Below are 27,027 nucleotides of genomic sequence, written 5' to 3'. Positions count from 1 at the left end.
AGTATTTTTTTCGTGTCGAAAAAAAAATTTGAGGTTTAATTCAAAACCAACATTACGATTATGGAGAATTCCAAAAAAGTTGGTCTCGTAATTCCATCCGTGCGTCTGTACGTCTGTGCGTCTGTGCGGTTGTGCGTCCATCTGTACACATTTCCACAGCCTAAACGGGTGGACGGATTGTCTTCAAATTGCAATAAAACTACATTTTTTTTTTTTTTTTTTCAAAAAAGTCCAAAAGTTGATTAAACTTTGCAAAAGTAATATTCAAAGCAATTGCACTAAAACTGCATTTTTATTTTTTTTTTTTTTTCAATAAAAGTCAAATAAAAAACATTTTTTTAAATTTAACAAAATGTTGCCCTAAATGTTGGCTCTTCCCCTACATCAACAAAATTTCTTTAATTTTATATAGAGGCAGTTTTAAAATTTACAAGGAAACTAACATAAAAGTGTTTTAAATTGCAAGAGCAAGTACGTGCGACCCCAGTCGTGCATTTTCTTTTTTCAAAATAGGAATATTTTAATTTGTAAAGAGAAACAGAAAATTAAGGAAAATGAAAACAAAATTTTAATTAAATCTTAATTTTAATTAAAGCTTAAAAATTTCTGAAACCTTTAAAACCTTTTGAAATTAATAATAATAAATTAATTATTTACTAATAATTATTCCAATAATTTAATTTTTTTTTAAGTATTACATAGATACTTTGTTTATTGTTTTGTGTAAAAAATTGAAATATTTCTATTTTGTAAAAAAAAAAAGTTTAGCAACTCTAAATTCTTTCATGATCTTCTATAATGGGCTTTATTTTTTAATAATATGATGCTTAAGCTTAAAAAAAGGGGAAAAACAATTAAAAAAGGATTAAAAACCTCATTGATAAAGAACTCTGAGATATATAGTCTAAGAGCCGGGAGCAGATTTCTTGCATGAGAGGTAACCGATTCATATGAATGTCAGAGGTAGCGTGGGTCATGGTGATGACGAATACCTTAGTCTGCCTGCATTTATTTGGGGCGTTGTCGAGAAAAAGCGCATCAAAAGTACCATTTTTCTGAATATGAATTTAGTGAGAGTAACCACTTAAAATTTTTAGATAAACAACGCCACATACTCACTGATAACAAATATACCAATGGCAGACATTTTAAGTGCGGCCAAACCCCCGGCAGACACTCCCGAAAATGCAGTTTTTCTGGAAATTTATTTATTTTACTTTTTCACATAACTCGCGTATTATTGGACCTAGCAGAAAAAATTGTATTGCAATCTTAAAGATAATTGAATTTCCTACAGAATATGTTAAATAAGTTTTTTCGATTAAACCTTCGGTTTAAGAGTTAGGGTGGTTTTTTTAAAACAAGTCAAAGGGTGATTTTCTTATTTTCGTCATATCTCTTTCATTTGAGCTTTTTGGAAAATTAATTTCAAGTTGTAGATCTTTTTATTACCTTTATATATTACATTAAAGGTTTTTCGATTTGACAGACCGTTTTCGATCTGTAGGATAAAAACTTCAAAAAGATTGCAATTTTTTATATGTATAGCTTTTTCATATATAAAAAATTGCAATCTTTTTGCCCCTCCCCGCCTAAAACTATACCATTTTTTTCTTGTCTGAGTGCAACCTACACGCGTCAGATTTTTTTACTGTAGGTTCAGCTCGATGTCAGAGTCACCCTAAATGATAATCTGATATTTATGTTAAGACTGGGTTCCCTTTTTCAGCAAAGTCAAATCTCATGTAAAAGCATTTGTGTGTATTAGTGAATGTGTTTCGCTCTCTCGCCATCGAATTCTCTGGTTTTTTACTCTCAGGATGTTGGTTATGGGTTTTCATTCATTGTCTCTTTGTGAGATCGCCATCGCACTCACGCTTGCGGGGTGACATGCAAGTGGATGTAGGTATACATAGATCTTTATATAGATATGGTTTTTGTGGACGAAAACTGGTTTGAAATTCAATATTTTCATGAAAGATTTCTGGAGTGTATATCTATTTATTTTTGAAATGAAAAAGAAACTTGCTTCCATGTTGCTGTTGTGGATGGCATTTGACTTTTTTGTGTATCAGAGAAATTTTTTGCATTATAATAATAATTATAGTTGTTCAGCGGAGAAGCAGGTAGAGGATTTGTTATGTGGGTGCATTGATATAATATACTTGACAGTATCCTTTGTGTAGTTTGTATAAAAATATGAGTAGATGCGCAGAAGGATTGATTTTCAGGTTCTTGCTCACTTTTGAGTTGTTCTTCGTTGATAAATTTTTTGTCTCGCACTCGCGCGTGCCGGCTGACATGGAAATATATTTAGGGTAGAAGGGGGAGGATTTGCCAGGATTTAGGAAAATTGACTTAACGCAAAGTTTTTACGTTTGTTTTAATTTTTTTATATCTGATATTATTATTGACTTTATTATCTTCACTTAAATATTTTTTTCATTCTGATATATTAATTGTTTCTATTTTTAATAATTTATTCAAAAAAACGAAAAGTGATGTGGCAAAGCCTCCCCAGGTGGGAGGCTTTGCCACGGGGGTGGGGAGGGATTGCCAGTTACCTAAATATAAAAGTTAATACAAATAAAACCAATAATCATAAACAAAACTTCTTTTTAGCTGAAAATACGAAGAACTGATTGATTTTGTAGGATCCTGCCATCCTCTTTTGAAAAAGCTCCTTTCTGGCAAATGTACCCCATGGGGTGCATTTGCCAGAGCAAAACCTACCCAAAAACAAATGGCAAATGTACCCCACAAGCTAATCTTTCGAAAATTTACTTATAACTTTTTTATAAGTTAAACAGTAAAAAAATCACTTCTACACAGCATAGTACACATAATTTTCAAAAGATATTTGTATGACAAAGTAATTTAACAAGACAAATATTAAAAATTTTCGACGCTTATGTACCCTCATATTTTGGTTCTCAACATTAAAAAACTAACACAAGCGTCTAATTTATTTCGTGTCCAGCCAAAAGCTGTCAAACTTTGTGGAAAGTTTGCAATCATAAATGTGCAACAGAAAATTATTTTTCGGTATTTAATATTCTTTTGGTTTGGAAAAAAACCTGGGCTGGCAAAGGCACCCCATTGGCAAATGCTCCCCCTTCTACCCTACTTACAATAGGTATATAGAATGTTTAGGTGCTTATGTGTATGTTGTTTGAGGATGGACTCGATATCAATCCAATTTACTTTCAACACCTTTTTAATAAAGATTTTTTTTAAAGTCAGCAATGTAATGAACTCAGTTCGTAACCGAATCGATTTTGTTTTTTATTTACTTATACCTACATTATTAGGAAACAAAAATAAGGCAGCATTAATAACTTATAAGTTACTTTTTTTTAAACCTTGAAATTAATTTTTCAATTATGTAATCAAAGATTAGGGAAGTTTTCAAAAATAATTTTCAAGCTCAACACTTTGAAAAACAATGATCTATTTTTTCAAACTGATATTTTATTTATAAATTCAGATAGGCATTAGCTACTTTTTTGCTTCTGTTTCCTCAGTAGGTGTAATTTTAAAAACTTTTTTTTGCTAAGAAGACACTGAATTGAAAATCCATTGCAAAACTATTTCTATAAATACCATCAAGTGCATTCTAACCACAAATACACTTACATATATAACCCTTTACCCATTCCCCCGCGAAAATATAACTATTATACCTACAAACCTACAAAAAAAAAACCGAATCCGCAACATATAAACAAAGACAATGAAAAACAAAAGGACATATTTATATTATATAACCCCGCACGCACGCGCGAGTGTAGTATAATAAACAATACAACCCAGAAATCAACCTAAATATGGAAATCAATCATTGTGTACATGTCAAATGTCAATACACATTTTTACACATAAACAAGTGCATACCTACAAATGTACCCACATATCTAATCCTTTACCTATATCCCCGCACGAACGATGTGAATATTACACAATGCAGAGAATTTCACTGACACAAAAAAACCCAAAAATGTCATCTCGCACGCGCGAGTGCGATATTATAAACACAAAATGAATTGTTAGGAAAAACCCAAGAGTCAACAAGAACAAAACAACCCTTTTTGAAAACCAAAGATAATGATCTTGCAAAAAATATCTACTATCTACCTACTCTCTGCATCATCTTCATAATTTCATGAATGATTTCTGCCTGCCTGAGTGAGGAAATAGGAAACAAAAAAAAAAGTATTATGTAAACACAAAAAAAAAAAACAAAATATAACGAGAAAATGAGAGCGCAAGAGCAAGTTTTTTTTCAATAAATAGAAAAGAACAGAAAAAAAAGAGTTCATCAGCGCCAGCTTATGCGTGGCATTCTTTTGAACTAAATTTGCATGTGTGCGTGATCAATGGAATTTTCAAAGTAAAAAAAGCTAAAATAGACACTTTTTCAACAATTTATATTAAAAATACTGTGAGCAAAAATATATATTTTTTTTTTGAAACTGATTTGAAATATAATGAAAAAAAATAATAAAAATAAATTGTGGATGCTTTGACTGCCCCTTCCTCAAAAACAGAATGCAAATATTGGTTTATTAAAATCAAATTTTTAGTGTGTAAATAAAAAAAATATTTTTTTTTGGCAAACGGGTTGCATGAACAACTTTATTAACTTCTCATTAAAAAATACAAAAACATTTTAAAAAATAATCACGCTTTGCCCCACGACTAAAATGCTAAAAAAGTGCATTTTGACACCTTTCCTTCAAATTAACCGTTCAAACTAACTTCAAATTAAATTATTGGATTCTCCTAATTTCACTTTATTGTTTCCTTTTTGTTTCATCTAAAAACACTAATAAACGGTAAAGTTATTCTAAGAAGAGTGAGTAAAAAAGCATGAAATTACAACAAATTAACGAAGCTTTTTTTCTAATAAAAAAAAAAAAAAAAAAAATCTGTTTCACGTGTTGCATGAAAACACATTTGATCATTATAAAATAAAAAAAAAAAAAATAAAAAGTTTATAAACAACGGTGCCCCAACCACAATTCTGATTCAATCTAAATTTGCAGGAAAAAAATCATTTTCGACCCATATAAAAATCGCACAAGAAATGTTTCTAAAATTTAAATGATGCAAAAATATTCGTACGTTTATTACCTTTTCAAAAAAGTGCGTTTCATAAGATTATCTTATAAACTGCAAAAGTTATACAACAATTAGTCAACCATCTTCCATTAAAATGCTATGGAAACCCCCCCTTAAGGAGTATTGCTAATCTGACAATTTGAAAAAAAAAAAAAAATAATTAAGGAAACAATTTTTGAATAAAACAATCTTTTTCGTTTCTTCTGGTTATAACTGGATGTGATACAAAATTTGCATATATGTACTACATATGTATTATATACAAAGGTTGATCAATAATTTAATATTCATCATCACTGGATTCGTCTTCTAGGTTGGTTTCAACTTCTTCAACTTCGTCGTCATCTCGTGTTTCTGTAAGCAAGAATGGTTATGATACCTACTTTATAATCTTTCTTAAGTATGATATTATGTTGTTAAAAGTAAACGCACCCGAATTCATAAGTTTTAAGAGAGAAAAAACTACCCCAAATCCAAGAACATTACGTAATGACCAGACGATCAGAGCTTCTATAGGTATTTATTAAAGATGGGGCTTTTGCCATAAAGTTAAGAATGTCACGTTATTTCTCGATCTACAAAAATGTAAGTATTAGACCGGTGTGGAAATTTTCCAGTCATGAATTACATAGAAAACGCCTTTTGAAGCTTATTCCCTTTGGCACGTTTCTTTTTATCAAATTTTAATGAATTCTTTTGATTTTTTTAAGTCAATCCGTATCCACATAATAAGTGTAAGTAAATGAGACAAAAAAATTTCAGATATTTCGACAAACAAGTTAAAAATTCAGCAACATGAACCAAAAAATTGTAATTTTTTTTTACTGTACATTCATGCTTTATCGATAATTTTGACTATATTGCCCCATGAAAACCGTCAGATTATATGTTTTTCGTGTTCCTGGTAAAATTCCCTTCAGGATAAAAGAAAATTAATCGCGCTCGAGTATTTCGAGGTGACGTTTTTTTTTTTACAACTTTGTGACTCCCCCATTTTCTTATGCCCCGCTCAAATTGTCAGATTATTGAAATATACACTTTTCTGGATGTACTTAACCTACCATTTCTTAATCTGACGCGCTCGAGTATTTCTGAGGATCGATTTTTTTTTACTAATCTGACGGGCTGCCCACAAAGCACCGTATCAAGCTTTTTTATTTAGTAGGAGAACATTACTAAGTACAAGCTTTCTCCCCATATGATTTTCTGAAGCGCTCGAGTAACGCCCGAAATCCCTTCCTGGGCTCCCCTACTATCAATTTGGATATCAAAAAGTTTCTTTTTTATTTGAAAAACGAATTAAATGTTTTGTTTTTGTATTGTTTTTAAATTTACATTTTTTTGTTAAAAACTCCTCTCTTAATCGATCACCTATCTGTCAATTTTGTTAAAACAAATTAACTAATAATTTTATTTTTAATGTAATTTCATAAAAAAAAATTAATTAATATTAACTAAACTTCCCATTATAAATATATATGATGTGTTATATTTTCTCGTTTCAGGTAAAAACAATTACATATGTACATACTATGAAATATTTAACATTTAAGATCTGTATTATCTCTCATAATTACAAAGGTATGTATTACAAAAAATTAAGATCATTATTTGAAATTAATTATATACTGTATAATAATAGTATCTACATTATACATATAGGGTAAAGTCGGGGGATATGGCACGGGTGGCACCCTATCAATATCTCCCACTTAATGACTTCTTTTCAAAGCAAAAAGAGCAAAATAGAATTCAGTCTGACGTAAGCTTTCAGTGGATGCATTCGGATCCGCAGTAACCATTGCCACTTAAATTTAAAAAATGGACAAACAAAAAAGTGAGTTCAATTTGAGCGAAAAGTTTTTTTGTGTAAAATTGTTGTACGTGTGGTTCCAAAGGTATATTTGACGCCGAGGGTTCATTTTAACACAAAAAGAACGGTAACGGTTGTATTTTTGTGTTTCCCCATTGCAATAACTAAGCAAACGTGATTATTCGTGTCATTTGAAGAAAACAGAAGTGTAGTCAAATGGGCAATATGGCACCCAAAAACCTCGGGATATATGGCACCGGTGCCATTTCCCCCGCATCTACTTTTCAACCGAACTGACAATTGAATTTACAAAAAACTTCAGCAAACAAGGCCAAGTGGGCTAAAACCCAGCTCACAGCAGCCGTTGGTTCTGCTGAATATCAAAAAAAAGCAGGACCAAAGCATTTTGCGATTCCCCTCATACTTAACTACATTAAAAAGGCTTCTTAAATGACCAGAACCTAAAAGTTTGCCAAATAGCTTTCAGATTGGCTCAAAAGTGCGGAATAAGGCAGTAATCATAATGTAACTTTTGGTACGTCTTTAACAAGAAATTATCTTTAAATTAAACTTTTGTAACTATTTTGTATTTAAGAAATAGTTTTAAAATAAATCTGCTTTTGTTTGAAATAGAAATCTTCTTTATTTCTCAACACTGAACCAAATCCTTACGTAAATACAACGAAAAAATTCGTTGAGCCAACGAAAATTTAATTAATTTTCAGCCGATGAAAAATTTAATTGGCTCAACGAAATGGCTTTCATACGTTAATGAAGAACTTCATCAATTAACGAAAACTTTCGTATTTTAATGAAATTTTTCATAAAAATTTTTGATCGAAAATTAATGAAGTTTTACATCAGTTTACGAAATTTTTTCATCGATTAACGTAAAATTTAATTAAAACTTTCGTAAGCTAACGAATTTTTTCGTAAATTTTATGAATATTTTAATTAAATTACGAAAAAATATTCGTTAGCTAACGAAACTTTTCGTTGTACCTATTAATTATTTTTTTTTGTAGATTATAGTATATATTTATTGGACTTGTTAAATTATTAATTTAATACAGTCCAAACCAAAAATTGGCGTTTCGACCCGGTGGAGCTCACTTGGACTTATCGTGAGACACCTTGTCAAAACGCAAATATTTTTTATATTCAGCTCAACTTACATAGATTTTTAAACAAAAACCTAATGTGAACTATATCCAACAAGATTAAATTTTTAACCATTAAAACAGAAATGCACACAAGTCTAGGTTTTTTTTTTTTTTTTTGTAAGGCAACGATTTTTTTTCGTTAACTGATGTATTTTTTCATAAGCCAATGTAATATTTCATTAGCATATGAAGAATTTTCATAAGCTTATGAAGATTTTCGTTAATTAATGTTGAATTTCATAAGGTAATGAATTTTTTCGTTACTTAATTAAAACTTTGATAAAGTAAGGAATAAATTCTTAATTTTATTCTTTAAAATGAGTATGAAATTTTTCGTTAATTGATGAATCTTTTCATTGAATTGGATTTTTTGGCACTAAAAAGGGAGAAAAAGTGTATGAAACGTTTTCATTAATTGATGAAGGTTTTCATATTACGAAAAATTACATATTTTCGTTGAGCCAACGAAAGTTTCGTTGGGCCAACGAAAATGTAGTGTATGAAACGATTTTCGTAATTTTACGAAATTTATTATTTTCAGTGAAGTAATAACGAAAAACAAAAATGGGTGCCATATCCCCCGACTTTACCCTAATAGTAATTTTGAAAATAATTTTTTGGGTGAATTCTATAACTAATTCTCTTATTTATGTCAGACAAACTTAAAACTCTATTGTTTTAGGGCCCTATCGCAAGTTTTATAAACCAGAAGTAACAAAAATTACTAAGCCAACCTTTTCGTTTGCCTCGGCCCTTCACAAAAAGTCAAAATCCACCACTGTACGCAACAACATGATGTTATGGCGTAAGGCAACCTTTACAAGAAACCCCTCAAATGTGGGCTGTGTGAATGATTAGTTTTTTCTATTCCCTAGGTTTTGCTGCATTGAAATTCCATGCGGGCTTCATACTGTTGCATGACGTTGTATATTTTTTTTGTTTGTTTTGGTCTTAAAACCGTGCGACAATTGTTTTGTGGTTAAAATGTTTTTCTTTCAGTAGGTATGTTTTTCTGAAATAATTGAAAAAAAATTAAAAAAATTGCATTCAGATAAACATGCAACAGACAATTAAATTTGGCAATCATTTATTTAAATAAAGATTTTTTTTAATTTCATTTTAAATTTAACAAATAAAATTTTATAAAATTGAAAAAAAAAAAAATAAATACTTACCCGCAGATGAAATGATCAGAAAAAAAAATAAAATTGCATTACAAAATGAATTTGCGGTAGTATCCTGCGGCGTAGACAATGAACAAAAAAAAAATAACCATTAAATCGCAAATATTATAGTTTTTTTTGTTCATTTTTTAATTTACCTGAAAATTATTTGAATAAAGTATCTAGTATCAGCAAAAAGGGAAAAGTAAAATATATGTAATTATATTTGTGTTGGCTTGCAGTGGCAACACAATTCCAATACTCCATGAACAATTATTATTATTTTTTTTTATTTAAATGTTTTTTTTTTATAATTTTTTTTTCTGTAAAACATAAGTATACATAGAGTTGGTTAATATAATCCGATTATATAAGCTGTTCATGACTTTTACAGATTCTCATTCAATTGCGGTTACGACTGATGATGATGATGATGAAAGTTACAAAATTACAAAAAAAAAAAAAGAATATACCTATAAATAAATATTAAAAAACCATATAGAGGTGAATACATTGGTGAGATATTAAAATGCTTCAACAACAAATACAACAAAAAAAAAAAAATTACAACCATAATGTGTAACCACTTATCACTTACAATGCCAATTCATTGCTCGGGTGTTGAGGTATAAACATGGTCATTGCTCATAATTCCAAATAAAACATGCACCATTTATTTATTGAGTATTCTGTGTTTTTTTTTTTTTTTTTTTTTTTGGTATAAATTTATAAAAAAAATTAAGTCATTATAGTAAAAGCATCAAACAGGGGGATAATACTTATTCAGAGATTAAATGAGTATTTTGCATATCGGATTTAAATTAAGCCGCAATTTATGAATGATCCTCAATGGGGGAAAAAGTCATCATGGGAAATTACCCTTTGCATGGAAACAAATTGATTCTTAGGCATTTTTGACTTAATTTGCATTGATTAATTTATCAATTTTCGTAAATTGGTCGGCCTTTTATTTGAAAAAAAAATTCTTGCTTGAATTTTGAATTTTTCAGAAAAGTCATTTTAAGAAATATTTTTTTTTTCAAAAACTCACCCACTTCCATGCTCATTTTTCTAATGTAGGATATGTATCTGTTTCTCTGAAACGCCTTCATCGACTTTAATTCAATTTTTAGATTTTTTTTTGTATATTAAGTTTTTGAATCATTTAAAGAAAAAACCGCCTACTGCCAAGCTCACTTTTCTTATAACAGTTTCTCGGAAACTCAACCTTCATAAAATTTGGTTGAAGTGCTAGGGATTGTTCTTATAAGTTGTTTAAAGACATGAGAAGTTGCTTTAGAAAAAACTTCTCTAAATTTTATTTAACACGAATCCAATGCTTACTTCGTAAATTTTGACAAATGTATTTAGTACAATCAATGGTATCTACATTCAAATATGTGGTTTAAAACTTTGATTAAATCACAAGAACAAAAATGAAAGTATCTTAAAATTAAATTCTTAACTATATTTCATTCAGTGTGAGCCTTTTTTCCATATCCCATAAATTTGATTCTGTTACTGCTTCTGTTTAGTCAGAAAAATATCAGCTTTTAGCTTTCTGTAGATGAATTTTCTTCATCTTTCCAAGAAATTAAATCAAAACAAAAATAAAAGAAAAGAATAAAAAACATATGAGATGAGGAGATGATGAGATAATATGAAAAGGTAAAAATAAGGCCTGTCTTTTCAAGAGGTAAACACATCGAAAGAGAAAAGTCACAAACTTGTGGAATTCTTAACTTTTTTTTGTGTCTGATTTTACACTTCGATGCAATGGGAGAGTTAATTTTAAATAGAAAGAAAGTCAAATACAATGCTGATAGATGGTTTTTTTTTTATTTTTTTTTTTTCTTATCTTACTCAGGTAGGTATTCTTGGTATTTTTATTTATATTTTTTTTTTTTTTTTTCATTTTTAGAGAAAAACAATTTTTCTCTCATGCTATTTTACTCTGAAACCATATTATCTTGTTGAAATAACACAAAAGTCTTCAATCCGAAATGTGCACTTAAGATTCTAATTACAATACATTTAAAAATGTCAAATATTTTAAAATTATGTTTTTTAATTGAAATAAACAAACAAACAAAAAGTCATACTGTGAAGGTTAAACAATACGAAGGGTGAAGGTACCTAGTTATCAGACACAAACAAAAAAATATAAAAACTTTAAATGGAAAAATGGTGTTATATATTTTTTTATTGGCAATGGCTTAGCAAAATTGAACAAATTAAATGTCAGAGTTTTTTTTGTTTTATCTTTTAAATGTCTAATTGATGTTGTTATACTTTTGAGCGTGTGCCATGTGGGTAGGTTTAGTAAGTTTATAATTACCAGGTATCAAATGGGAGTTTATTTCAATAAAACAACAAAAAGAAACTTAAATGTATTTTTTATTACTTTAAGGGCCAATTTTTCAACAGTCAGTTAAACAGTCAGTTAGTACTTATTCTCCTGATAGAGAAAAAATCATTTTTTCAACAGGCAGATATGGCTTATTCCTATGAATAAAACTATCTGCTTCTTTCAGAGACGAATAAAAATTATTCTAAGGAATAATATCAATAAAAATAGTGTGTCAATTGTCAGAGCTGCTTTGAAATAATTTTGACAAAGAATACAGAGGAACACAAGAAAACAAAAACAATTATAAATAAAAAAGACGTTTAGTTTTGAAAATTATTGAATTTGACAATTTTTTTTTGTTATTCTGTAGAATAAATTATTTTTGATTGAAAAATTCAATGTTGTTATCCGATTGTTTATGAGCCTAATAAATTTATTCGTCGAACAGTTAACTGACTGTTTATTAGAAGATGGAAAAATAGGCTCTAAATAAAATAGATATTTAACATGTGGGCTTTGTGTCCTACCTAATTCAATCCATTATAAAAACAAATGTAGGTTCATGTACATATTTTTCCAAAGAATCGATGATTTATGAATCAATTTATTGTAAGGGCCCTTTGTCATTAAAAATTTCGGTGGGTTGGGTAGGTATGTTTAACAAGAACATTTTTAGAATTCAATTATACAGGGTGTCCCACAGTCACCGCCCCAAATGAAAACCATGGATTCCTGGGGTCATTTTAAGTCGAAAAACTTAAGTGGTAATTTTCTCGTTTTAGTCCCGTTTTCGAGTTACCACGGTTTTTATGATTTTTGCTCTCTTGTCCTTTAACTGGCCTTATCTTTGCCAAACTACGTTTGATTTGAAAGATTTTTTTTACAACCAATCAAGAATTTATTACAGTTTAAGTTTGTCTCAAAACTTTTTTTTCTGCGGACAACCGTTTCTCCACAATTTCGCATCGAACACAATTTTCTTCGTTTTTTAAGTTGTTTTTTACACTTTCATATCATTTAAGTCAAAAAAACACGTTAATGAGTATTGTTTTTTTGTGCTTTTTATTAAAGCCCAGTTAATTTTCATAAAAAAAATAAGTTTCATTTCATAAAAAAGGCTACTGAAAGTAATTAAAAAAAAATAAACAAACTGAGTGAATTAAAAAAAAAAATAATTTTTAAATACAAAATTAATTTAAATGAATTTAAACTCTTTCTAAGCTTTATCTATTTGTTCTTTTCTTAACCACAACAGCTCAGAAAAAGTTTTTAATTCATTTAAATTAATTTTTTATTTAAAAATTATTTTTTTAAAACCCTGAGTGTCGAATTTGTTTTTTTTTTTTTTAAATATCTATTATTTTTTTGTTGAAATTTTTGTTTTTAAGTGTCGAATAATATTTTCTTAAGAAAAGCATACCTACATTTTTTTTTTGAAAATTTTCGTATAATAAATTCAAAACTTTTGTTTTATGAATGATATAAAAAACTTTAATTAAATTAAAGTTTAATTGAATTTTACAATATTTAAATTATTTTTATGTATTTATGTACCAAATTTCGTATTTTAAACACAAAAGTTGTGCCTTTTATTTTATTGTGTTAGATTCATATTTTAAGGGAAGCTTCGTTTTTTTTTCGTGACATTTCATTAGTATAAAAGGCGGAATATAATTTTGTTTGTAATGTATATTAGACTGGGCCAAAAAAAATAAAACATTTTTTTTTTGAAAGTTATTCGAAAATCTTGTTCAGGATGATGAAAAAAAAATTTGGTGAAAATTTGAGCCGTTAAAAATAATTTTAAGAGGTCTATCATCGGTGTTTTTTATTTTTATACATGATATGATGTGTTACAACAGAACTGCTAGACGATCAAAGTAAAAAAAATTTCTGTTCATTTTTTCTTATATAAAATTAAATTTCCTACAAAAAAGATCTGATTGAAAATTTTCATCAGGCGAGCCGTATTCGAGTAATTAAGCTTTTTAAATCGAAGTGTTTTTTCAATTTGACTGTTTCACTTTGGAATTTTGTGATGAGCAAATAAGTGAATAGAAAAATAAAACCACTACAGATTCTTATAGGAAATTTAATTCTCTACATAAAAGGTCTCATAGTAATTTTCCCTAAATTGAGTTCTGAAGAAGTTATTCACGATTTAAATCGAGAAAAAAATTAAAAAATCTCATGTATAAAAATAAAAAACACCGATGATAGACCTCTTAAAATTATTTTTAAAGGCTCAAATTTTCACCAAATTTTTTTTTCATCATCCTGAACAAGATTTTCGAAGTAACTTTCAAAAAAAAAAAAAAAAATATTTTATTTTTTTGGCCCAGTCTAATGTTAGATCCGATTCTTTTACGAATAAAAACCATGCCAAGTTAGTAAAATCATATCTCTTCACTTCTACTGCACTGCATTTACGTACCACCTCAATGACAGAGAGATGGTCGAAAAACTCTATCTAAATACTCTGCGCATTTTTTGGCCGCCATCTTCGAGGTTTTGTCAAATACATACCTATCTCAGTTTGTTCGATAAAAATCAATTTAAATTTTATTTGCGTCATTTGAAACTTATTTATTTGGCTTTCACTATACCTACATACATATTATGAAAATTTATTTGTTTGCTAAACTCAGTGTCAACTGGAAAATAATTTTTAGCCTGACCATAAAATAATTGTTTTAATTTTCGACCCATTCTCTATCGTATGAAAAAATAAATAAATACTTAGTGCAAGAACAATTGGTTAAAATCTAAAAAAAAACTGTATAATCTTCATTTACAAGGAATTTAATTTGGTTTATATTATCCAAAAATGATTTCAATGATCATTAGTTTTTTTCTCATCAAAAAACATAAATAATGAACTTATGTGATCTTGCGGTGTAGGTTATTTTTGTGCAGTTGTATTGAAAAAACAATGTTTGTGCTGAATATTGTGCAGAATCAATTTTTTTTTTCTTACTAAACTCAGTTTTCCAAAATTTTGCAAAGAAGAGAAAAGGTTTTAAAAATTATATATATACTCATTTTGAAGCCAGAATTTTGACCCATTTCTTACAACAAAAAAAACTAGTTTTAGGGTATTTGTTTCACAAGATACTACTACAGAATTTTTTTAATTTTTAAACATCCAATTTTTACACAATCCAATTTTAGTTTTAACGTAATTCAAAATACCGAATCACGCAATACCGATTTTTTTAAAACAAAAATTCCCAGAATTGTTATACATACTCTTATACCTAGGTACCTATTAAATTTTTCTGGTAAATTTATATAAGTTTTGCTCAGAATACTGCATGTCCAGTAGATTTTTAACTCAGAAAAACTTATTTCAAGAACTATGAATACTATTAACTTAAATTCGAAAATGGACACATTTTCCATTACTCCACCTGAACGCTTAACCATACATTGCACCTTAAGCTACCCACATCCCAAAAATACACAGCAAAAGAGATAACTGACGACCAACATCTACAGTAAACAGTGGAAATGTAAATATTTGTTATAATTCCCCTAGTATATTGGTATCATTTTCGTATACAATATACATCATCTTTGTGTTTGTTGGCCAAATGTCCAAATACAGTAGAGACAGCTTCGAAGAAATTGGACAAATAAAAGAGAAGAAATGATCCATCAGCATCAGGGAGTGGGATGTGGAATGAAGGTAAAATTTTATCTTGAAATTGACATGATTAACACCTGTTGAGAGAGAGATGCTATTGAGACTATACGGTGCTGTGTCTTCTTCGATACGGTACACTTTCCAGTAGGGGACATCGTTATCTATTTATACAAATAGCCATCCATCTTTGGTGTAGGTAAATAACTGTTTATTTTAAAATTAAGGCAAAGCATTTGAGGTGTGAGTTTTTTTTTTACTTTTCTCTTCTGATAAATAGCAAATCACGGTGATATATTTTTTTTTCTTGGTAAAATTTGCTTAGCTCTACCTACTACTTCTCTGTAATTTTTAGTTTGAGTCAAGTCTTTATGAAAACTCAAAGATAGACAAATAGACATTTCCTTAATGAAGTCCGAGATGCATTTTGACCTAATTTTTTTTTCTTTTTTGCTGCGTTGTTGTTTTCTACCTTTATTTTATATAATTATTATATTTTGTTGTTGTTGTTGTTTATGAATGAATGATGGTGGAATTGAGTGAAACAAAATGGGATGAGATATGAAGAGCAACTACTATACTACGCTAAAGCTAAAATTGGAAACGAGGTCAGTCTGGTGGTCATGATAGTGTGTGTCGGTTTATGTATATATATATATATTTTTTTTTTTTTTTTTTTTCTATAAAAGATAGATGACTTTCATTTAAGTAGTAGCGCGCTTTTTCAAGTTGTTTATCTATAAAAATACATTTTTTTTTTATAATTATTATAATTTTTTATATTTTATTTTCATTGCTATTATGCCTTTGGCTCTAACCTTAAATTGGAGCAAATAAATCAACTTTAAGGTTTTTTTAATATACTTGAAAAATATAATATAATAAGAAAAACTAATCTTGATATTTTTTTCTTCTTTTTTCTCTTTTTAGGTAAGCAAATATTTATTTATGTTTTTTCTGTGGTGAAGCCATGCGCTGATGAATGAAAAGTGAGTAGACTTTTAATGTAATTTAAGGTTAAATCTTAAACCAAAATTGATACATTTGAAGTAGAAAGATAACATTAAATGTTAAAAAGTAGTTACTTTGATGGTTTGACTGCAAAAGGAATATAAAGTCATGAGTCAGACCCAATAAAAATTTTAAGATCGAAAAGAAATTAAAATTTCTAAGCGCCTAATATTTTATGTATGGGTATTGATACATATGTACATAAAATCAGGGGCGTATACAGGTTTGCTTCTTGCCAATTTTTTTTTTTTTCAAAAGTTTTGATAGCAGGCATAAACCTGAAAATAGGCTTTTTGAATTATTAAACATTAAAATTTGTGCGTCTTGCATTTCGAATCGAAAAGTTCCGAATGTAGTTCTAAAAATAACCAAACAAAAACGGTATGAGATTCGTTTAAGTTTAGCGTTAAGCCTTAAAGCCTAGAACGCTGCTGATGTGAAACGAAATTTTTCGTCGGTCTCCACGAGGACAACGAAATGCTTGCGAAATCTGGACCGAAAAATACTCAAAAATTGCAAAACATAAATAAAAAAAAAAAGCAAACACGCATCGCAGAAAGACATGCAATGACAAAATGAACAACAAAAACAAACAAACCCCGGCAATTGTTTGTGTGCGAAAAAGAAGTTTAGACTTTCAATTTCGTTGTGCCGAACAGCGTACCACAGAACGAAAAGTTGAACGAAATTTTTGGTTTACCATTTCGTTGTTTCATTTTTGTATGGGATTTTTCGTTTCTTATCAGCAACGTACTAGGCTTTTATTTTGACCAATTGAGGCTATCCTCTCCTAAAAATAAAATGTACTGTTCGAGTATTTCGATTGAATGATTTGCCTTAAAACAACTGTTCATTGTTTTCCGCTAGCCCAGAAAGTTAAAATAAAAATCGTTTTTACTTAATAACAGTTTTAACTTTTGAATTAAAAGTCTTCCTAACCTCAGGCAAACGAATTGCAAAGTTTTGTAAGAAAAATGCATTTGAAAATATAATTTTTTTAAAATTTTGTTTTAAAATTATATGGGAATTTAAAATATCTCTATTAAAATAGTAAAGACAAAAAAAAAAAAAATTTTGGCGATATTTTGGAATTCGTCTTTTTTCAGGTATTAATCAGCGGTTTACAATATAAAAAACATTCAGTTGTATTTATTAGATTAAGCCCTGCTTTTTCAATCGTCAGATAGACTATCAGAAGAATAAATGTCACTATAAAAAAAAATTTATTCCTAGGAATAAGCTCTAACTTGGGTTTATCTAACTATTGAAAAAATTAGCCCTAAGTTATATTTAATAATAATATTTAAATTGCCTTAGATAAGGTTGCTTACATTGCTTCTATAATTGGCTGGCCATTGATGATTAACAAATCGATAGTTGTTTCAAAAAATACAACAGATCTAGCAAATTTAGTATGTACAAAATACTGTTATATTCTGTAAGCAAACAAAATTCACCAAATTTTATCGGACGAATGTATTGAACTGGAACATTGCAAAAAACTAAAAAGATTTGAGAAATGATATCCTTCTTTAACATTTTGCCGATGACGAATTTTATCAACAGAATTGACCTCCACACAGCAAGGCCACACCCCACAGAAAGCTTCCTTATTTAAAACATATTTTATTCACTTCATCATATAGGGTAACTTCGGGCATTATGGCGCACCGGGCATTATGGCGCATCTCTCAACTACCATACTTCCAATACTCGCATTTAAATAAAACCAATGCAGAAACTTTGGTCTACTTTGAATAATAGCCTTGAGAAAATCTCAGGTCAGTGCTATTATTTTTGTGCCAAACAAAAAAGAAAACAAAAAAAATATACCGGTTCTGGGTTCCAATGTAATATCGCTTTGTTTTTGTTTGTGTGTATCTCGGTAACTATACAGTGCACGTGTTTGTTGTGAAGAGTGAGATGCAGAGTACAGTTTTAGTTTGGTTATATAACTTGTAATATTTTAAATGAAGTAAGAATATTGTGTTTGGTTTTTGGTGTTTTGTGAATATGTGTATATTTTGCAATATGGCGCAGGTGCAATAAGGGCATTATGGCGCTATATTATACCCAACTGCGCCATAATGCCCTTATGTAAAACTAATTTCAAAAGTAACTTACATAATGTCTCTGCATTTTTTTAATTTGAAATTTACCTCAATTGACCGTAAATTTTATGAAAGTTATTTACAATCATATTTCAGAAATGCCGAATATACGTAAAAAAAGTAAAGGGCTCCGAAGTAAATGGGGTTCGCCATATTGCCCGTACATAGGGCAATATGGTTTTTTTTGGACTACTTTTAATTTAATTTATTTTTTTGTTAAAAAGCTTGAATTTTTATTCTTAAATAATTTATTTATGTTACGTTTTTATGAAATTTAATAACAAAAAATGATTGAAATAAAAATTGTTGTCCGTAGTAAAGTTATTTGAGTTTGTGCTTAGGTATGCCATAATGCCCTAATTTACCCTAAAAAAAATAGAAGATATGACTGCTTCTTTTAAGTGTCTTGCCCTTAGGATATTATTTTTGTGTACCTACCCGATTCAATTTCTTTTAAAAAGCTTTGAATATAAAATACTTATCCGGATTTTGTTTCCATACAAAATTCTACAGAACAGCTAAACTAATATTATCGAACGAATCAAAATAATCCTAATCAAGCATAGCGTTCGCTAAAAATATGACCACATCCCTAAAATATGGTAAAATAGTTTGTTTGAATACCAAAAATTTTTTTTACTTTTAACTTTCGTTCATGTTCTAAAACCTCAACATTTTGAAAATAATCTTACTCAAGAGATTCCAGTATCACATAACAAATTCTTTTTTAAGTTCTGAGTTCTTGGGGGGGGGGGGGGGTCATGACCCCGTGACCCCCCCTTGTATACGCCGTTGCATAAAATATCAAAAAAATTTGAGCTAAATTATAAATAAACAAATAATAGTAGAAACTGACCCTTTTCAGTCTTTCAGCGCAACTTGGAAACAAATACATACATATTTTAAAATTTTCGGTACACCTTGGTAAACTGTGGTTGCAAATTGCAGTAATAGAAAAATGGGATTTTTATGGAGTGCTTTTAGATCGAGACCTCATCTTAACTTTGTTTTCAGACAAAATAATTAAACAAAATGAATTACATGTAGGTACATCAAAAAAACGATTTTTATTCTTTGAGCTGAATGCAAACTATTTCTAGGAAAATGGAAAATTATTTTCTTTGTAGATAACTTCTTCGATACCACCAATATGCGTAAGAGCTTGAGCATGTAAGTTGGGTCCAGGCAAGAAAAAATTGTATGTCTATTTCGCCCAGATTAGTCGGGAGAGTACACTGAGGGAAAAAACCCATCGTAAAATGTAATATTTTCAACTTTGATCTAATTTTGAAAAAAATAATATGAAATATCTTTAAATTAAAATTGAAACAACGTAAGTAAGAAACTTTTTCTGTCGAATTTTCGCCCTGCCGGCCGGCCGCCTTGTCTTCATTTTTGTGAGTACATTCTCACCTTCACCCTCTTCCCTCTTTTCCAGATTTCCACACAAATCTTTTTGTAGATGCTTTTGATCCTTCTTCCTTATTGCAAAAGGAATTTTTTTTGCCAAGTTTCATGAGGGTAATAATTTTGTTTTTAATGTCTATTTTACCTTTATCAATAAAAATAACGGGCAATTCAAAAAACATTTTTTGTTGTTAAAAAAAAAAATATAATAATGACCTAATTTTCGCTTACTGCATAAAATTAATTTAAGCAAAATTTAATACAAAATAACTCTATTCCTCACACCAATTCAACCTATTTCAGACAAAAACTTTATTAATTAAAATTCAATTTTGTTATATTAAACGAATGAAAATTATTGTAATTAGTGTCATAGCAAGGGTATACCTATAAATAGTTTACCAATTGAATTTTTAATTATTTTCAATTTAATTTCTTAAATAAGCAAGAGCGGGACAGTGTCAATATATTAACAATTTTTTTTTTTAACAAAAAATAAAAAAAAAATAACATACAAACTTTATTCAATTACATACATAAATCGTTTCCAGGTTATATTGATTTACATATGCATATCCATTATATTGAATGATTTTGGAAAATTATTATGTAAAAAGGACATCATCAGAACAGAAAATGGAGGAGTGTTAATGTAATTATGAAGCCAATTAATGAAGTGGGTATTTATAGGTTTACCATCGATAACACGCACCTATTCAACTCTACAACTTGTTCTCTTTCAACTATCCTATATACACTTTATACACACTTTTGGGTTAAATATTGATGTTTTGATTGACTCACATGGCACAGGATAAATTGTTGATAAAGAACAGCAAAAAAAAAAAAAAAACATCATGAATATTAATTGAAAATTATTTTAATCACACGGATAATCAAAGAGAATACTTCATTAAGGCGAGCTTAATTTTAAATAAATGACTTTAAAAAAAATATACTAAATTGATTAGCTGTTTTTTTTTTAAACGATTCGGGGAATATTTATTAAGTCAATTTTTACTAAGGGTTAATCGATAAAAAGCTATGATTTGGGGAATATTATAAAAATAGGGTCATGTAACTAGGAACGCTTCACTTTTTTTTCGATCAAATCAACTCTATCTTAGACAGTTTGATGTGGTACATGTACCACTATTTAAAAATCAAATTAAATTTAAATATTATTACCTCCAACTCGAACAAAACACACAAAAATACCAAAAACCACAAAAATTTAGTTAAAAGGAAAAATTAATCTTTAAGATACAAAAAATCAACAGAAAAAAAAAAACAGCAAAACAACAAAGACCAAGCTAAGAAAGTATTTTTTTTTTTTGGTTTGTTGGTTGAAATTCATTAATCTGATGATTTGTATTTCTGGCGGCACGGCACGTTTTGTAATTTTCAATGTCAACAGGGATATTGCCAGAGATTTAGATAATCTTCAATTCCAAGTGCACATTTACACTCTTGTTTGTTAAGAGTTTTTTTTTTTTTAGCCATTTTAGGTTGAAATTTTTTTTGTTGTTTCGGTTCGTTTTGGTTGTGGTTTGTTGCACGATGATATCCGTATCCGTTTATAATGTAGATGTGAATGTCTTGTCTTGCCTTTTCTTCTTATATTTTTTTTAAGACCCCTTAACCTTGATGAAGTTTTTTTTTTTTTGCATACAGTTATAGCATACACAATTCTTTTTTGGTGGCAAAGTGCCATGGCAATGAGCTGGATATGAAAGTAATTTAGACTTGCGGTTCAACATTTAATGTGCGAACTCTTTTTTAGTTTTTTATCTTGATTTTATTTTTTATTTTATTTATTTATTTTTTTTTTTTGTTAAATAAGTTTGATTGGTATCTTATGGTGTTGACACTGTGTTGCAACACGCATGCAAGTGCCATAACAGGAGAGACATCTTATTTAGTTGACATTTTTTTTAATTGCAATTTATGTCTGTTTGGAGAATTTGTTGTTTACACAGAATCAGCATTCTACTGGCGTGGTAAGCAGCGTGAGACAATTACGACAAAAGAAAATAATTTTTTTTTTGTGCAACAACAATGACAATTAGGTCCACAATTCATACATATTAGTATTGTAGGTAAATTCTTCTTAGAAAAAATAACAACAAAATTTTTGGGATCTATCGAATTCATTAAAATCATTTCAGACATTTTTTTTTTTAATGATTAGCAATTAGATAAAGTTTTTTCTATTTCTACTACACAAAATCCACAAACGAATCAAAATTGTTTTCTTGTTAGAAGTGTAACGAACAAATTAAGTTTTCGATATGACTTCTTTTTTGACGTAGAATGAATAAAAAGAAGTCGGGTAGGTACTAAGCACAAAATTTTACCATCGGGACCCTTGATAGATATCTAACGATTTTGTGAGAAAAACGCAAATCGAAAATTTGATCGCAAAAAAAAATGGATATAAGGCTGTTTTTTTACACGGTATTTGAATTCCATTCGAGAAAATGTTCAAAAATAAGTTCAGTCATTTGCTTGTCTTTGAGTAGGTACCAAATTTGAAACGATTTTAACTATTTTTTGGCTTTTCTTCTGAAGTTCTTCCATTATTTTAACGTAATTATGAACTGATGTTTATTAATTTGGTTTAAATATTAAAAAAAAAGTATTGATATAACTTCAAAAAAATATAAAAACTAATTTGTTTCATAAAAAAAAACTTTTTTTGCCTCTGTAAAGGCAGTTTGGTCCAATTTTTAAAAAATTACAAGGCTGAGTCGCAGTATTGTAATAAAATTTTTTTAAAAACTTAAAAAATAGAACTAAATTTCTTTTAAAAAATACAAAAAAATATGTCTTTAAGTGATTTTGACCTCCAAATTAAGAATACTTTTGAAACAAAGCAATTTTACATAATAGTTTTTTTTATACATTCAAATTTTTAAAAAAGTAAAAAAGAATTGTTGTATCAATTTAAAGGAAATATTCATCAGAAGGAGTTTGTGTATGGCTTTTTCATACTTGCAGAGAAGCTGCCTGGTAATTTATATGAAAGAATTTGTTGATCATTCAAATCCATCATGGAAATATTAATTTACGGCAACGTATAAAAAAAAAAAAAAAAAGAATTCGTTGATCCCTTTTCAAAAAATTGAATTGCCAGTGAAACATCTATAGTAAAAGTCTTTCCTGAGTTATAGTGGAGTAACTAAAGCTCAAAAATTGGCAATATTAGGGAACCCGGCCGAACAGCTTAGATTTTGATGATCTTTTTTTCAAACGTCGGTAATTAAAAATACTTTAAAGTCTATAGATTAAAAATTGCCGGTGTTGCCGTTTTGATTTTTTAAATTTTATTGAAGATTTTTGTGAACAAAAACAAATTTTTTTCAAACATTTTTCTTAAATTTCATAAATTAATTGATGCCAAAAGATTGTCTAGGAAATTCAAGGAAAAAAAATATATGGGAGTGAGGGACAATCTTCCACAGTTCAAGCGATAGATGCAATTTTCTTATTAATTGACTTCAAACACAAAAAAAAATATTTGAACACAACGGCAACACCTACAATATTCAAATATACATTTTTTAAAAGCTAGAAGCTTAGTCCTATATGTAAAATTAAAATTAAGTTAATTGAATGAACGGCTTTTGTAAGAATGGTAATTGAACTCAGATTTTTGAAAAAAAAATTATTGAAAAAATTTTAACATGTCGTTTTTTAAACTTGATCGTAATATAAAATGCATTTATTTTCAAATTTTTTTGGCCGCATTTATTATGATTTCAAATTATAAAAGGAAATGTCAATATGTATTACGGTTTATGAAAAAAATATGTAAATTATTTTTTTTTTTTAAGTTCAACATCTAAACATAAATTTATTTTTTATTCATTTAATAACCCTTACTGTTTAAAGTTAAATAGCAAAAATTTAAAGTTCCTATTTACCACAGTCTTTGAGAAAATTAATCATTTCAATGCAAAAATTCAGTTTTAATAAAAAAAAAACATTGAAATTGAAGTAATTTTTCATTTTTTTTTTTTTCAAAAGTGTGATACATTTTACCTTTTTTGCTTAGAAATTCAACTGATAATATTTATGGCCAAAAAATTTTTTTAAATAAATTCATATTTTATTAGAAAAAGTTTGGAAAAAAGTCATTTTAAATTTTTGTAATAACATTTTTTTTTTTTTAATTCTGAGTTTGAGGACCATTTTTTCAAAAAGTCTTGATTAAATTTAGTGGATTTAAATTTAAGAGATAAGAATAAGCTTCTGGCTTTTTAAAAATGTATTTTAAAATACTGTAGGTGTTGCCGTTGTTTTCAAAATATTTTTTTTTGTGTTTGAGGTCAGAATGTTAGAAAATTGCATTTATCACTTAAACGATGGAAGATTGTCCCTTACTGCCTTTTATTTATTTTCCTTAAATTACCTAGAGAATCTTTTGCTATCATTTGTTTTATGAAATTTAAGCAAAAAAAATGGTTTTGTTAAAAAAAAAATTAATTCAAATTTTAAAAAACAATACGGCAACACCGGCAATTTTTAATCTATAGACTTTAAAGTATTTTTAATTACCTACGTTTGAAAAAAAAATCGTCAAAATCAGAGCTGTTCGGCCGGGTTCCCTAATAATTTGCTTTAGTTACTCTACTATTATAGTTGTTTCATTTGAAAGCATTTTTATTAATGTTCACCGAACTTCTTAAATGCCATCCTTCTTTTTACATTATTCTTGTACAATAAATTTTTATCAGTAAACCTTACGGTTTCTAAAATAAAACGGCTTAAGTGAGTCTTTCAAAATAAAAAGTCATTTTAGTTCAAGTTTCTTTTTCAGTTTCCCGATAAGATTTTAATGTTATGTCCTTATTGGCATAAAAGTATTATGTTGACATAAAAAAAAACCTTAAAAAATAATCATTAAACAAATTTTTCAATAAAAACAAAACAAATTTTGAAAATATTTTTGGAGAACAACCATTTCAGATTAAGGTTAGCTTTAAAAAAAAAAATGCTTGCATATAAATTATTTTTAGATCACTTAGTCAAAATCTCATGTTTGTGTTAAGCAGGTTTCATAAAATACCTACTAAATCTGACCGCATCCGACCCCGCTTAATGGTTTAAAACAAAAATTGTCTATCAAACAGACAATTCAGAAATTATAGAACATACAATAGATCAATTCATTAGATTAGTTGGTCAGTGATACAAATTTTATATTAAGTGTTTTAGTTTTTTCTATAGAAAAAAAAAAATGTTACTCATACGCCACAGTGACTTATTCAGTAAATTGATTCAGTTGATCAGTACGTATATTTTTAAACAGAGTAATTAAGAGTTAAAGCAAAAAAGAGAAGACAAGACGCTTTGTGTGATCGCTTTAAAGCATTCCTTAGTTGAATTTTATTCCGAAACACATTTCACATTTGTACAGATTCTTTTTTTGAAGAGTAATAAATAAGATTACTTCCTCTTTTGCGAGTTTATCTTCAAAATAATATAATTCTTTAAATGGGTTATGTACTTCACAGTTAACGCCAAGCAAAAAATCAGTCAAGTTACGTGGACTAGTATAACAGTTTTTATGCGACAAAATGAGTTGATCTAGATCACTCTCATTTCGCATCCATAAATCTTAGACCGGAAATATTTTCAAAATAAAAATGTTTTACATAAAGTCTTTATTTTATTTTTTATTTCACACACTTATTTCAAGTTTATTCCAATCCCATTGAACACGGGAAATACCCAAACCAGCCCCTCCTTTACCTCTTTTCCATCTACAAAAACATTTAATTATATCATCCACCACATAGCTCATTACCATCGACAGGTAAAACAGCTTATGTTATATACCAAATCTGATGAAATAACAATTTCAACCGTTAAATATCTTTAATTACCTGTCTATTAAAAGAGACTCTATACTACAATGCTCGACAAGCACTTTCGCTTTTTTTTTCTGTTTAGCCATTATACTCTGGTCTCACACCTACATCATTGAACTCTCAGGCACCAGAGATCGCTGATTCACTTTTGGAATTTAACATTTAAAAAAAAAAAAAATCAACTCTTTCAAAATGAGATGCAGAGAATTGAAAATAAAAAAAAAAAACAAGAAAGAGAAAAAAAAAAATTAATATGCTCGGATTTTTAGCTCGATATGCAAATTACGAACACTCAGCCTCACTTCAATCCATTTTCACATCCTCCTACCTTTCTATTCCCTCGACTATAATAGCAATATGGTGATTCTGGTGATGGTGGTGGCGATGGTAGTGGTACTGGTTCAGTCCTCGACCGCAATAAATTTCATAGAGCTTATTGCCATATTGGAACATAGCCTGCAAATCCAGCTTCACGACAGCAGCTCACTTTAAATGCAACAGCAGCAGCTAGCAGCTAGCAGCTATACAACAGCAACTTACTCTCAAACAGTCTGTGTCCCACTTGATACCGATGGCTCATATAAAATCTACAAAAAAAAAAAAAATTATAAAAAACGATAAAGTTTATTCTTTTTTTTTTTCCTCCACATCAGCCGCCTGAGTGACCTTTTAATGTTTTCCATTGCAGCGGCATTGCCACCATCATCGTCGTCATCAGTGGAATCTGTTCCCGAGACCACACCACCACCGCAGACTACAAAACCCCAAAGAACAAAAGTTCGAACGAAGCCCAAGCCACATTGTGCATGCAACTTATACTGTAGGTATAAGAGATTCTGGGAAATACCGATGTTGTCGTCGCCATCGCTCCATCGACCGCTCCCATTTTAATGTGCCTAAAGTGACCACCCTACAAGCTGAATACAGCTTCAGCCCTGTGTTAAGCGCTTTTAATGCGCATTAACTCCGGTACATTTCACAATATCCACTTAAAGCGGTATTAGTTCAGCTCCAGCTTCCATCTCTATAGCTCCCAAACTCCCATCCTGGCCTGCCTACCATCTCCCACAACAGATGGACGACGGACGACAAAGCGAAGTCTTAATTGGCAATTGATTAAGCATATACACTAATGTAGGTGTGATAAGTTGAGTATCGAAACTCATGAGCGTGTAGCTATAAATTCACGAAACATTCGAAACCAATCGATCGGGACTTAAGTTGCAATTAATTGCCAACAATATACACACGCTCACATACACACACACACACATCGTATAGGTCACAAAGTAGTTGGGGTTAAGGTAAGGTGGACGAAAGGGTGTCGCTGCGGGCCGTTCAGCCATATTTTACGACAGCCTTTGGAACA

At 29.1% G+C, this 27,027-nt stretch overlaps 1 protein-coding gene across 7 annotated transcripts in view; it reads left to right on the top strand.

Moving 5' to 3' along the window:
- Positions 1 to 27,027, top strand: part of LOC129910386 (probable serine/threonine-protein kinase DDB_G0282963) — a 364,973-nt gene that overhangs the window by 116,739 nt on the left and 221,207 nt on the right. For 4 of the 7 annotated variants that reach the window (XM_055987749.1, XM_055987748.1, XM_055987746.1 and 1 more), the window contains one exon: positions 6,627 to 6,702. The exons of 2 other annotated variants lie outside the window; for them this stretch is intronic. The gene's annotated coding sequence lies outside the window, so the exon portion shown is untranslated. Of the gene's footprint in view, positions 1 to 6,626; positions 6,703 to 16,183; positions 16,243 to 27,027 lie in introns of all 7 variants that reach the window. One more of the 7 variants, XM_055987750.1, reaches the window with a different exon arrangement.

The sequence above is a fragment of the Episyrphus balteatus genome, chromosome 2 (genome assembly GCF_945859705.1).
Source record: "Episyrphus balteatus chromosome 2, idEpiBalt1.1, whole genome shotgun sequence".
In the NCBI taxonomy this organism is placed as follows: Eukaryota; Metazoa; Arthropoda; class Insecta; order Diptera; family Syrphidae; genus Episyrphus; species Episyrphus balteatus.
Note: the sequence above shows the minus strand (reverse complement) of the source record. Positions and strands in the feature narration are given on the sequence as shown.